This window comes from Aulonocara stuartgranti, assembly GCF_965226115.1.
Source record: "Aulonocara stuartgranti genome assembly, chromosome: 9".
Classification (NCBI taxonomy): domain Eukaryota; kingdom Metazoa; phylum Chordata; class Actinopteri; order Cichliformes; family Cichlidae; genus Aulonocara; species Aulonocara stuartgranti.
This window is the reverse complement of record NC_138960.1, coordinates 8,516,801-8,530,092: the sequence shown is the minus strand read 5'-3', so window position 1 is coordinate 8,530,092 and position 13,292 is coordinate 8,516,801. Positions and strand designations below refer to the sequence as shown.

Genomic DNA, 13,292 nt, shown 5'->3' with positions numbered 1-13,292 from the left:
TATGTGTTAACAGGGGACGTATGTGTTAACTGGGGATCCAACGTAATCACAAATCACTATGGCATATCATGGAAATGTAACTAGACGTAGCCTTAACACATCCTGCAACTACTGTGAGTATGTTACATTCCTCCTGTGTGTTTCAGGCTACTTTTGCACTGCGTTTTTTTGAATGGATCAATGGGATCAATTATTAGAGAGAATTGTCGTAGCTCACAAGTGGATAGTTTCAGAATAGATGTGAAGGAATGTACACAGAAGTAAAAAAAACTGCAACAAAGGGTGGCATCTCGGGAGGGGAAAAAACCCAGAAATCCCAGCATTTTATTTGATCCTCTGGTGGCTAGCACTGCATATAAAACACTGGGACACGACCACAAGGTAGTTAACAAGAAAGCACAAAGCACAAGCATCGTTGCTCGCCTAGGTTACGTCATAGGCTCAACCAAGAGTTGCAGCTAAATCAGCTTTTAGTGTTGGAGGAGGCTGAACCAACTCCCTGTGTGTGTCTATGTGTTTAAGGAGGAAGATCCTCTGTCAGTAGAGATGATGAAGTTGTCTGTTTCCTGTGATCGCTGAATTAATCCATTTACCAAAACATCCATAGGTATGGATAAAAGCCACTGATTCATATTTTTAAAGTCAAGGTCATGTCTGCACGTTTCTACAGGTAGTGTTTTTGTAGTCATAGCAACTGCAAACTTCTTATGGAGGAACTGATGGTGAATAAAGAATGTTTGATTGGTTTTCAGCAGCTGTGTGTAGTCAGATCACAACATGCTGGTCAGTGATGCACTCCAGACGCTCTGTGCAGGGATACAGTGTGAAAGCCTTAGTGTGAGACAACCATGTGAACGACTTAACTGCCAGAAAAGGACATTTAACCATCAATCTGCTTATTGATCATCTCGGAGAAAGCAACAGTTTCCCTGTATGATGGGTCTGATTGTCAACTCTTCTGTCTTTTCTTCTTCCTTTCTCTTGTTATAGCTGTGTTTCGGACACATCTTTACATGTTTCTCTCAGCATCTAATGCCTACAGTGGTGCATGTTAATCATAAATCCAAGCTTACAGTAAGTTTGGGGTCTGAGCCTTGAGTACTGATAGCACAGTATGGATTTTCTTCTATGTAGGGATGGGATTAGGCGTCGCAAATGTTGTGAATTGATTGGAAATGTGCACTCCATGTTCAACAGCGCGTTTGTGTTTTGCACCTCTTGCTGCTTTGCATATCTTGTGTATTCCAGCCAAAGCTTGAATGCATGTAATATTTGCCTTTCTGCCTTTGAGAATAATAATATTCTCTGGTTCTTATTTCGCTCAGAGGCTTTCTATTTGCAATTTGAAAGAAAAAAAAGAGCTAGCAACACATCTGCATTTCAAGACTCCTGTCACTTGTCTATCATAACAAACATAAACAGTAATTTGCATTTCTAAATTAAACTTAATGGAACTTTCATTGTCAAGAATAGGGCGCAGACACAACAGAATTTACAATCATTTCTGACTAATCCATGTATCGAGGCAGCGAGATTGGAGTGAGAACTTTTGATTTACCTTGCAGTTATATGACTTACACTTTCTTTCTTCACTTTTTAATCCTGACACTTGCTTCTTATTTTGGAGCATCGGCAGCGATGACATGAAGTTCGTGTATGAGGTGAAGAAAAAAAAAAGGAAAGAAAAGTTGAATATTGTTCATTGAGCTCGGCTCATTCGCGGATGTCAGTTTTCAGTATGAAAGAGAAGAATGAGCAGCATTTAACCCTGACCTGGATACTGTTACTTCCTTCTGAGGAGGCCCAGGAGAAACACTGTGATCAAAGCGACAGATTAAGGATCCTGTTTTACTCGGTTGTTTGAGTGATACTCTGACAGAGTTGAGGTCTGCGGTTAGAACTGCTATATAAAAAAACGTGTCATTGCCTTTTAACCTGATCAATTTCTACCACATGACCCTGTGCACTTCATAACAAAAAGCATCTGTAGTGTGCAACAGTATACACTGTCTAAAAAGTAAACACATTTATTGCATGTCATGCCAAAAATGCATGTTGCATAAGAACATTTTAAAACAAGCAGTTTATTTGTGACCAGCAAATAAATACCGGCAAGTAAATAATATTATATGTGATTAATACGATGTCAGAACTCCTGATTTTCATATGATCACTAGAAGCAAGGCACGGTTGCATAAATCTTGTCAGGAACCAAGAAAAGAGAATTAGGTTAATATTAGCTAAGACCATATGTGCCAATCAAAATAAAGCCTACAAAACAAAACATATTAAATACTCAACAGAGACAGAGAACTTGTATATGAACCTGCCTTAGCCGATTAGTTTTCTTTCTTCCTTCACTCATTTGCGTAGCTTTGAAACAATCCTCATGCGTCCAGCAGTCGAAGTTCCCACTTGTCTGTTTAACATCATCTCAGAACTTTCGTTAATCAAATTCAGTTCCATTCAGTTTTATTCATATAGCACACAATCAAAACAACAGGCCTCAAGGCTCTTGCAATGTAAAGACCCTACAGTAATACAGAGAAAACCCCAACAATCTGAGAGCACATGCCCAAGAGCAAGCACTCGGTGACAAAGGGAATGAAGAACTCCCTATTAACAGGAAGAAACCTTCAGCATAACCAGGTTCAGGGAGGGGTGGCTATCCACTGCAATCTGTTGGAGGTGAGCGGAGGGAGACGAGAAAAAGTGGTGTATAAATACACAAAGATTCAAAAGAGGTGAATGGAGAAGAAACACTCATTACAGCAAAATACGTTTAATTAGATGGAAAATCTTTCTTTAGCTTCAGTAAACTAAGCAGAGCTGCTTAGTGGCCCTTTGGTTTGGTTTTGGGCGGTGGTCCTTTTCAGAGGAGGTGGGGTCCAGCTGCTTGCAGATCAGATCCTGTTTTCTGTAGATTTTGGTTTTGCATCTGTGACTCACTTTTACTTCTTGTTTTTACATACAAGTGCTTTCATTTAATGCCTTAATTCACCCGTGACTCTGGGCAGCTAACAAAGCTGCATACTTGTTTATCTACTACAATTCATAAGACGAGGCCACAGCTGGAAAAATAGCCTGGGTATGCTCCCCTCTCTCTAATAGACCTTTGGTAATGGAGCTCTAATAGGAAGGTCACTGTGACTGTAAAGCTGGAATGAGTCAGACCTGAGCCTATAAAACCCTTAGAGATACGAGGACCCCTGGTCGGTGTGGGCGTCCAGAGATCCCGCCCGTGCTGTCGTATCAAGTTTTACTGTTCCTCCGTGAGATCACCGTACAACAAGAGCTCATTTGACAATTTATTACTTACCTCCATGTTATTAGAACTGGCAGCTCCAGTGCTGTTTTGACAATGCTGTCAGACTCAGTAAAACTGAAGGGCACCAATAGACAGCTGGGATTTAATTATGTTCAGTTTTGTTAACGCCTTATATAAAGTAAAGGTAAATATCATTTGTCACACTGCACACAGAGTAAATTGCACTTGCTCTGTTACGGAGCTTACATGAGAGTGAGGCAGACGTAAACACCCGAACAGCGTTTCCTTTTAAGTTTGTTTCGTTTCACCTTATTAAAAAAAAAAAAGGTAAGACCTAGCAAAATCGAGTGACCTCATTTCTTGACAGGCGGTTGACAAGTCAACCCTTCCATCTGCCAAAAATGGTTTGGGTGACTGGGACTGGATGCCGCGTTTCAGAACGACAACCTGACAGGTGCCAGGCTCCACGGGGTTTTTGGGAAGCGGGCGTGAAACAAAGCATCACCTTTGAGAGTGCAATTTGATTGACTGCTGCTCCGATTACCCAGTTGACTTTCTAAAGCCTCTTAGAGCACGGGCAAGACAGAGTCAGGGAGACACAGAAGAAGAGGCGGTGGCGGTGGCAGCGACGGCGGGTGGAGAAACGATACGGAGCTCACGGCGCTCAGCTGTGCAAAGCCCTTGAAGTCCTCTGCAACTCAGCAGCTCTGCAGAGTTTGGCAAGCAAGCAGCGAAGAGAGGAAAACAACCCAAAGAAACACTCAGCGCCGTGTTTTTCTCCTCGCTCTCGCCGCACTGAAACTCAGTCAAATCCTCCACTTTGCATGGTCGTGAAATTGAATTATGAGGCTGCTAATGCATTTTCTGCTGCTGATAAAAAGGTCAGGCTTTTCATCTCAAAGGAATATTTTCTGAGCATCCCCCCATCATCGCCTCGTGATTCTGCTCAAAGATGTTGACTTTTAAGGTGGGAAACGTTGAGACCCCCCCCCCCCCCCCCCGCCAAGTTGGTTCATAACCACAGGGCAGTGGAGCTGTTATCCTCCCAATCGTTCCTTATTACCCCTGTCATTGTCTTCAGATGAGGAACCACAACAGTCACATTCCAACACAGATGCACAATCTTCAGTTGTGTTACGTGCTGTAATGTCTGAATGGACCGCTGGATGACTCTATTACAGTAATGCAGATGAAGAGTAAGTTCTCATTGAACGGCAAAGCCCCCCCACCCCACAATGATCGCTGAATCAGTCTGAAGTAATCACTTTTTTATTGTTTGCTCTCTTATTTTGGCGACTGTAATTAACTCTACAATCTGCAATCAGTCTCTGTGATTTTTATAGTCTATATTTTCATTTGGACGCAATCAAAGCGAGATTAACAACACTTTCTGACTGCAACATCTGTAGCTTTGATTAAATCCTACCTCTCAATAATTCATTGGTAAACAAATGAATCTTTTACGACCCTTGTAACAGCGTTAAGGCTTTAATAACGGCTCGTGAGCCGCTAATAACATTTTCTTCATGTCCCCGAGGGAGTCGGATTGATATGTCTAGCATCAAGGAACAGTTTTGCTTTAATGAGACACATACATTAGCTGTAACGAATTACGCTTTACTGACTTGCTGTTAAAGCAGTTAGTCACATAACTGTGTTTGGTTTCTTTTTGTCAGTCCAGTTTGAGTCCCAGAGCCTTGGAAGCATTTAGTCTCTGAGAAAAAATCCTTGTGAGTTTTCCATTCTTTTCCCTGAGTGTCTGTGTGTAGCTTTGATATTAGTGCCTCAGTAATTGTAAGGCGTATTCCCTGTTCCTTAATCTGGAATGTTAGGTATTGTTAAGAGCACTGAGGATGAAATGGATGAGTCCTCGGGTGAATCCTCAAGGCGCTCAGCTAGCTGTACCCACAGGACAATCTGTGCACACAGCTTTTTAGACGTTTCAGTCCCTGTATGGCTTTGGAAAAGCCCCACGTAATATCTGTAGATAGGTTACAAATGAGGGGACAGCTCCAACACAAAGACACACATTTGCGCACAGACTTTTGCCCTTTTCTCCCAGCCCGCTCTGTGCAGCGGCGATAGTGCAGGAGGCCTAATGCACCAAATGCACATCAGCCTTATCGCAGGGGTTTCCACACAGATAGCAATGAGTATCTCCCAGGCAAGGCAAGTGAATTATTTTCCTGGTCTGCTTTCATTCTTTTTTTTTTCTTCTTCTTCTTTTTTTTCTCTCTTTTGTTTTTAACCTACCACTTTGGAAAGGGCCCTGTGGGATGGATGTGATGAGATGGAGCGCACAGAAAGGCAATTTATCCTCCGTTTGTACCATTACATTCATTTAAGAAAGCAAACAGCCTGAAAGCATATCGAGAGAGAGAGAAAGAAGGAAGACGCGAGCGTGAGAGAGATATAGACCCACCTCACTTCAGCTCTACATCAAGTGGATCAAGCTGATTAAGGTTGCGCATGCAGTGTTTTATCAACGTCCTTTGAAGCCTGGAAGACATGCGTACAGTACCTAATGAATTTTCACAAGAAGATGAAAGGAAAAGAGGGGAGTGTGAGGCATACAGGGCAGACATACCCCAGCAGAGAATATGGAAAGGAAACACTTGGGGGGGGGGGGCTTGTATATGGCCGGAGGATGCTGAAGCCTTGTTTGTTGATCAGTTCTAGAGGACCTTCCATTTCTGGCAATCACCAGCTCTAAATAGAGATTTAATCCACTGCTCCAAACTCCCTTGAAGACATCTAATTCCCGACACTGCAACCGACTGTACGGCACAGAGGAGATATTCACAAACTAACAAACTAGACGGGCATTTGTCAGGCCTGGCAAGTTTCCCTCTACAGTTTGGTATGAAGGTGATGATTTGTTTTGAAAATGTCACAGCGACTAATTGGGAGAAAGCTCTGAGAGAACACGCTGTTAGCAAACGTGGAATATATTTCTCCTGGAATTCAATCACTTAGAAATCCATGTTGATTAAATAACACGCGTCGCTGTGTGTGCCTGTTATGGAGATCTCCGTGAGAAATTCTGCTTTTCATGTGATAGATAACACAATTTTGCAAACTGATTGTGGGTCCTCTCCACTAACATGCACTCCAGAGCACTCCAGAAATAGATCAGGTGAGGAATGTGACGGAGAGGCAGGTGACTGCCGAGCGGGTTTGCACTGTGGACCGTGTCAGCAAGCAGGTGGCTCCCATGCCTCTTCATCCTCCTTCAGCCTTATTTCGATCTCTGCCTGTCACTACAAGAATAGCATTCAAATAGATGCACACAGAAGTGACCCCAGTGTCAGCCACGGCAAGACATTGAAGTTGTTCCAGGTTGCTTAAGGCTTGAACTCTTACTGTAAATATAACTCGTGAAAGAAAGGGAAGCAAAACTGCCAGGTTGTGGAAACGAGTAGTTAATAGCTTTCTTTTACTGCTGTGTATTCATCAAAATCCATTCGAATAACAGCTGCAACTTAAATACTGACTAATAAGTGTGGTGTGTATTGTTAACATGTTGGTAATCTACAAGATTAAATCCATAGTACCAACACTGTGTCCTCTGTAAAATCTTTATATCAAAGCTTACCTTTACCTTGTCGTCTCTTTGTAATGTGTGACATTATAAAGAGACCACTACATGAACATGAGAAAAAACATACGTTTAGTTGTCTCCTACATCAAAAGCCAGACTGTGACCTACATGCTGTTTTCCAAGTGATTCCGGTGTTGCAGCTGTGCCAAGAAGTCAGTCCGTTCTAATCAAAAGCCGGTCAGTGTGTACAGGGGCACGTAATTAAATTTACCTTACAACATCTGAGCCACTGAGCAAGTGCTCTCAGCACAGAGCAGCATAAGTTCCCTCTATTTTAAGAGCAGTATCCATATTCCTTTATCATACTACGGCATTGTCATTCCAATCCCCATGCCTTGAACAAGCTTCCAGTGGCAAATCGGATCTCAGCAAAACCCTTTGTAATTACAGGGAGCTGAATGGGTGAGTACGTCCCAAATCCACAAGACCAGCCAGCGACACATTCCATCTGTCTTAAGCCTTCTTCCAATATTTGAGATTGACTCATGAGGAGGTACTGAAATAGTGCGCAGGACCATTCTTCTTCTTCTTTTTAATGTCTGTATGAACATTCGGTTAAGTTCTGTGAAAGTTTTGGACAGAATTTGTGATCACAGTGTGGGCCTTCACATTCAGTCTTTATAACTAATTGTGAATGGTGCATCATTTTAATTAAGAGTGTTTGTGTGTTTAAGTAATAATATGAAAATGTTGGACAGACAACTTAAGTGTAGTTTTATTTACTTATGAAATCAATTATTTGCTTTGTTTTGATAACACTTGTTGGGTAGCTTACACCATCTTTTCTAACGTAGGTATCAGGTTTTCGTATGTGTTAGCAGAGTGTATATCCTGTGGTTATCGAGTGAACATGGGACTCATTTCCTGACTGTTACTCTGTGGTCCCATATGTGCAGAATTTAAAAAAAATAAATTTACTAGGGAAAGCCTGGAGGCTTCCCTGTATATGTTACAGGGCACTGATAGGGCCCAGACTGGACTTTAGGGCCCCTTTAGCAAAAAGGGACAAATGCTTCATTACCTGAGCTGGACATGTTTGAGCTCACTGTGGGACCCGATAAAGCCCTGTGGAGGCCACCACACATTTCTAATGCCATCAGCGTGCCTGTAAAAATGCTCTTAGTCCCATTCAACAGAGTAATGGCAGCACACAGCTTTGTCGGACCACGGTAATGGGCTCATGATGTCATTGCGGATCATCGCAGACCTAAAGGTCTTAGAGCCTGGCTTGTTTTCAAAGAAAAGCGGGCTGTTTCAAGGGAATCGCATTAGCATCCCTCCGTTTCCACTGTACCAACTGTGGTGGGGTGGGGTTTGTTTGTGCCAAAAGAGATTACTTGGGAAGTTAATAAGCAAAGGCATTTTAACCTAGTCAGACTTATTGAATTGGTTCACTGATTGGACCAAATGCCATGTCGGTCCTAAGCAATAAGCTCTGTTATTCCTCTCCATTGTCCTCTTGTCTGGAACAGTAAAAGTAAGAGTAAAAATACAAGGAGACTTTGATTTCACTCATTAAGTACCACTTACATCTAGCTTTTTAGGAAACAAACAAATATTTTTGCTTTAAAATTTCAATTTTGTCACAATGGGCATTTTCGCTCTCCCGTCTCTGTCTTAGAGTTTGATATCGTGGTGTTATTGTTGGCCATTACCACTTAGAAACATGTGCAACTGTGGCCTCTCATCGCTCCACTATCTTTTAGCTTTACAGCTTTTATGGCTGATGGTCTGTAAGCGTCCCAGTGAGATGTCATCCTAGAAACACTTGTCTTCTCTGCCATGGTTAAACATAAAGAATAATCCCCATCCTGCAGTTATACGGCTATCATTAAAGGCTCACCGCCAGGCCGACCTGCAGTTAGTTTCACCACGGATAATGGCCGTGTTTTAGTGGTAGTCAGGGACGTCAATTAAAATCCACAGCTTTTCTTTATGACCTTTTGTAGGAAGTTGTGATTTATCTCTTGCATCTCAGCGAAGGTTGACTACCTAACTACTTTATAGTTTTCTGTAATGTTTCTATATAATGTTACTCTCATAATCATTGCTATAAACAGATGTCTGTGTATTAATATTTAGATTTATTATTTCTGTCTGCTCTGTACCAGGACTTTCCTTTTTCATTTGTAGATTGCTTGTAGTGTGAGAAGTCCAAACCAATAATGCTTGAGCAGACAAACAATCCTTGATTCTAGTGGAAGGGCAAGCTGACACATCACATGTAGAAAGGAGGGACTTGTTTTGAAAGGAACTAATTTCCTGGTCAATAAAATACCTTGAGTTGCTGTATAAAACTTTAAAATTAGTGACAATTTCTTGGATTGAGACAGAAAAACTTTGTTTGCTGGAAATGTAGTGTGTAAGTGATTTATAAAAAACAAACATTATTCAGCCTCTACACTATGGGTGTCAAACATAAGGCACAGGGGCCAGAATTGGCCCGCCACTGGTTGGCTTTGGCAAATGTGAAGGAAGGCACAAATTTTAACCTTGTTTCTGTATTTTCAGTCCTACGGTATGAGTAAGTAATAGATAGACAATAAAATTAGAGAACGTTGCTATATTTTCACTGTCTACTATAGAAATGTATATATTGGACTGTCTGCTCAATGAGCTAACAGAACTTTTTCTGTCATTTTACACATTTATTTCTTGTAGTTTAAGACCAAAGCAGCATTTCTTCATGTTGAAAATACTGAAAAACTGAGACGTGTTGCTGAAATTTCAGTTGTTTCCTTTATGTTAAAATATCTCCGGTATTAGACGTGCAGTTAAACTTCTTTACACCAACAAAAAGATCCTCTGATCCGGCCCACTTTGGATCAAAGCTAGTTGTTTGCGGCCCACAGTGTAAAATGCGTTTGCATACAGGGTTTTAAAAGTCTTTATGGCAATAATTTCACAGTTTTGCTATTTTGAGGGAAATTTTACATTCATGCGATGAATAAAAAACAGTTCCTAAATTATGCTATTCAGAGGTGCACAAACAGGCCAGATAAACAATTTAAAAAACCTGCATCTGTTGTAGGATCACATTTACACTATGGTTATGTTATTTGTCTCACTGTGTATCTACATAATCACATTATATCTCAGCTGACATCTGTTTCACAGCAGAATCGTGTTAACCTGTCATCTGAACCATGGAATCATCCTGGCATCCACTGAGATCATAAACTGTGAGACAAAGAGGTTAGACGTGTGTCATCGGTCATGGTCGAGTATTTCTAGCTCTTTTACATTACTATCAGGAGACAGATTCAGGTTAGGAGTTTTTTCATCTCTTTTGCAAGTTTTCTTTGTAAAGAATAAAAAAAACTTTCTACATGACATTTTCAGAACGAATAAGAATCTATAGTGTTGCTATTATCAGCAATACCTTTGAATGTTATCTGTAATTTTCATTTTGTAGAGGACTCGGTGCATTTCCACAAGGAGATGGAGCAACATAAATTGATAGCGAAATGTCCAACCCTGAAGCTCAAGTGGTTTATTTAAGTGATTTAAAGCAAGCGAATGTCTCTTGTCTCTTGAAAATAACATTTCGTACATGGAGCAAGACAAAGATGTTCTAAATATGATGGTGATTTTTTTTTTTTTAAGTGTGGCGAAAGGGAAAAAGGCAGAAAATTTGAATTGAACAAATTTTCCTTCCCCTTCATTTCACCTGCGCTCCATCATTGCAGAATCCTTTCTGCTTCGTTAATGTTCCTTTTTTCCAACCTTCATTCATTCTTATTCTTTTTCTCCCACTTTCCTGATGTACGCTTCCACTCCCTACACTACAGTCGGGGGGGACTGTAGTGTAGGGAGGGGCCCTCCCCACACACACACTACGTCTGTCTTTATCTGTCTTTCGCCCCCATTTTAAACCAATGCCAGGGATAGCGCACAAGCCCCAGCTATCAAGCTGTAATGAGCATGTTCACTAAAGCACTGATTCATCAGAACAAAGAGAGGCAGAGAGAGCGAAGGAGGAGGATGGATGACAAGGGGGAGAGAGAGACTCTGGAGTGTATCCTTGAATGGCTTTGGACTGTAAACCCCTACTGCTTCCTCCTCCTCCTCTGGCTCTATTTTTCCTAATAGCCTCTTGGGCTATTTCTGGGCCCCTTTTTAAATGGGAGGTGGGTGGGAGTGAATACAGTAAAGCAAGGGTGTAGGGGAGCATTTGTGCAAGTGTGTGTGTGTGGGGAGGGGGTGCTTGGCCCTGCTGAGGCACTGAATAAGCACTCTGACTCGCAGCAGGATCAGTGGTAGCGGTGGTTGGGTTGTGTGTGTGTTTGTGTGTGTAGGGGCTCTCTGTTTCCACTGGAGACGAGAGAAGAGACGTATATGCACGCTCGCACGCACACTCACTCACACACAAACCCCGCAATGTGGAACCTCCAAAGCTGATTAGTCAAACTTGTGATTTCCAATTTCAAACCCGCGACACAAATCCCGCACTTAATATTCATGCAGAAAGTGGTTAGGGCTCCTTGCCGTCCCACGCTGCCGTTGGGCTGTGGGTTAGGTGGCAGCTGGGTGGGTGGGTGAGTGTGTGTGTGTGGAGGGGTGGGGGGCGGTGTTTGAGTAAATAGAGAGAGGGAGTTGCCTTTTAATCAGCTTAGTTAAAAGGAAGGAGATGATGAAAAAAGAGGATGACAGGAGAAGAGAAAGTAATGGTTTTTTGTGGCTTGATTAGGTAGGTGGGCCATTGGTGAAAGCAAGCAGCCCACACACACACAGACAGGGTGGACCATGTTATCAGGGGGTGCAGAGTGACAGAATGAAACCCCTGTCTAAACAACCACCCATGTCTCGTTTTGTTTATTGTTTATTGTTTTTTAATCTTTTTGACCAATGCAGACAGCCGGCACAATTTCATCTTTATTGGGGCGCTTTACAGCACGTCTTTCTCATCTTTTCCTGTGCGTGCGTGTGTGTACGTGCAGTTTCTTTGTCAGGGTACACATTCAAACATTAACACGATTACAGCCGACGTCTGACAGATGCCATTTCTATTTTAGCGAGGATGATTTCAGTGGTGCAACTGTTTGTTCGACTCCCCTGCCTGTGTCTTTTAACCTTGTAATCAGAATGGCGTGCTGCGTCATCGTTGCTCCCAAAACACAGGCATTGGTGGCTAGAAAGAAGGCGAAGTGTAGAAAGAAAGAGTGAGAGTGGTTAAATTGTGAGCACGGGATGCTGAAGTGGAAAGTAACTAATAATCCCTTATGATTTGATTTCTGCTGTTTCTTGAAATCGAATTTTAACCTTTGTTGGAGAAAGAGTAACTGGTTACATCACCGGGTGGTGGAAAAAAGCAAAGACAAAGAGAGGTAGAAGACAAAATTCAAAGGCAGATACAGTGGGGCAAAAAAGTATTTAGTCAGCCACCGATTGTGCAAGTTCCCCCACCTAAAATGATGACAGAGGTCAGTAATTTGCACCAGAGGTACACTTCAACTGTGAGAGACAGAATGTGAAAAAAAAATCCATGAATCCACATGGTAGGATTTGTAAAGAATTTATTCGTAAATCAGGGTGGAAAATAAGTATTTGGTCAATAACAAAAATACAACTCAATACTTTGTAACATAACCTTTGTTGGCAATAACAGAGGTCAAACGTTTACTATAGGTCTTTACCAGGTTTGCACACACAGTAGCTGGTATTTTGGCCCATTCCTCCATGCAGATCTTCTCGAGAGCAGTGATGTTTTGGGGCTGTCGCCGAGCAACACGGACTTTCAACTCCCGCCACAGATTTTCTATGGGGTTGAGGTCTGGAGACTGGCTAGGCCACTCCAGGACTTTCAAATGCTTCTTACGGAGCCACTCCTTTGTTGCCCGGGCGGTGTGTTTTGGATCATTGTCATGTTGGAAGACCCAGCCTCGTTTCATCTTCAAAGTTCTCACCGATGGAAGGAGGTTTTGGCTCAAAATCTCACGATACATGGCCCCATTCATTCTGTCCTTAACACGGATCAGTCGTCCTGTCCCCTTGGCAGAAAAACAGCCCCATAGCATGATGTTTCCACCCCCATGCTTCACAGTAGGTATGGTGTTCTTGGGATGCAACTCAGTATTCGTCTTCCTCCAAACACGACGAGTTGAGTTTATACCAAAAAGTTCTACTTTGGTTTCATCTGACCACATGACATTCTCCCAATCCTCTGCTGTATCATCCATGTGCTCTCTGGCAAACTTCAGACGGGCCTGGACATGCACTGGCTTCAGCAGCGGAACACGTCTGGCACTGCGGGATTTGATTCCCTGCCGTTGTAGTGTGTTACTGATGGTGACCTTTGTTACTTTGGTCCCAGCTCTCTGCAGGTCATTCACCAGGTCCCCCCGTGTGGTTCTGGGATCTTTGCTCACCGTTCTCATGATCATTTTGACCCCACGGGATGAGATCTTGCGTGGAGCCCCAGAT

At 42.4% G+C, this 13,292-nt stretch overlaps 1 pseudogene across 1 annotated transcript in view; it reads left to right on the top strand.

Moving 5' to 3' along the window:
- LOC309713985 (partitioning defective 3 homolog) overlaps positions 1-13,292 on the top strand; it is a 360,712-nt pseudogene that overhangs the window by 276,089 nt on the left and 71,331 nt on the right. The gene's annotated exons all lie outside the window — the stretch shown is intronic.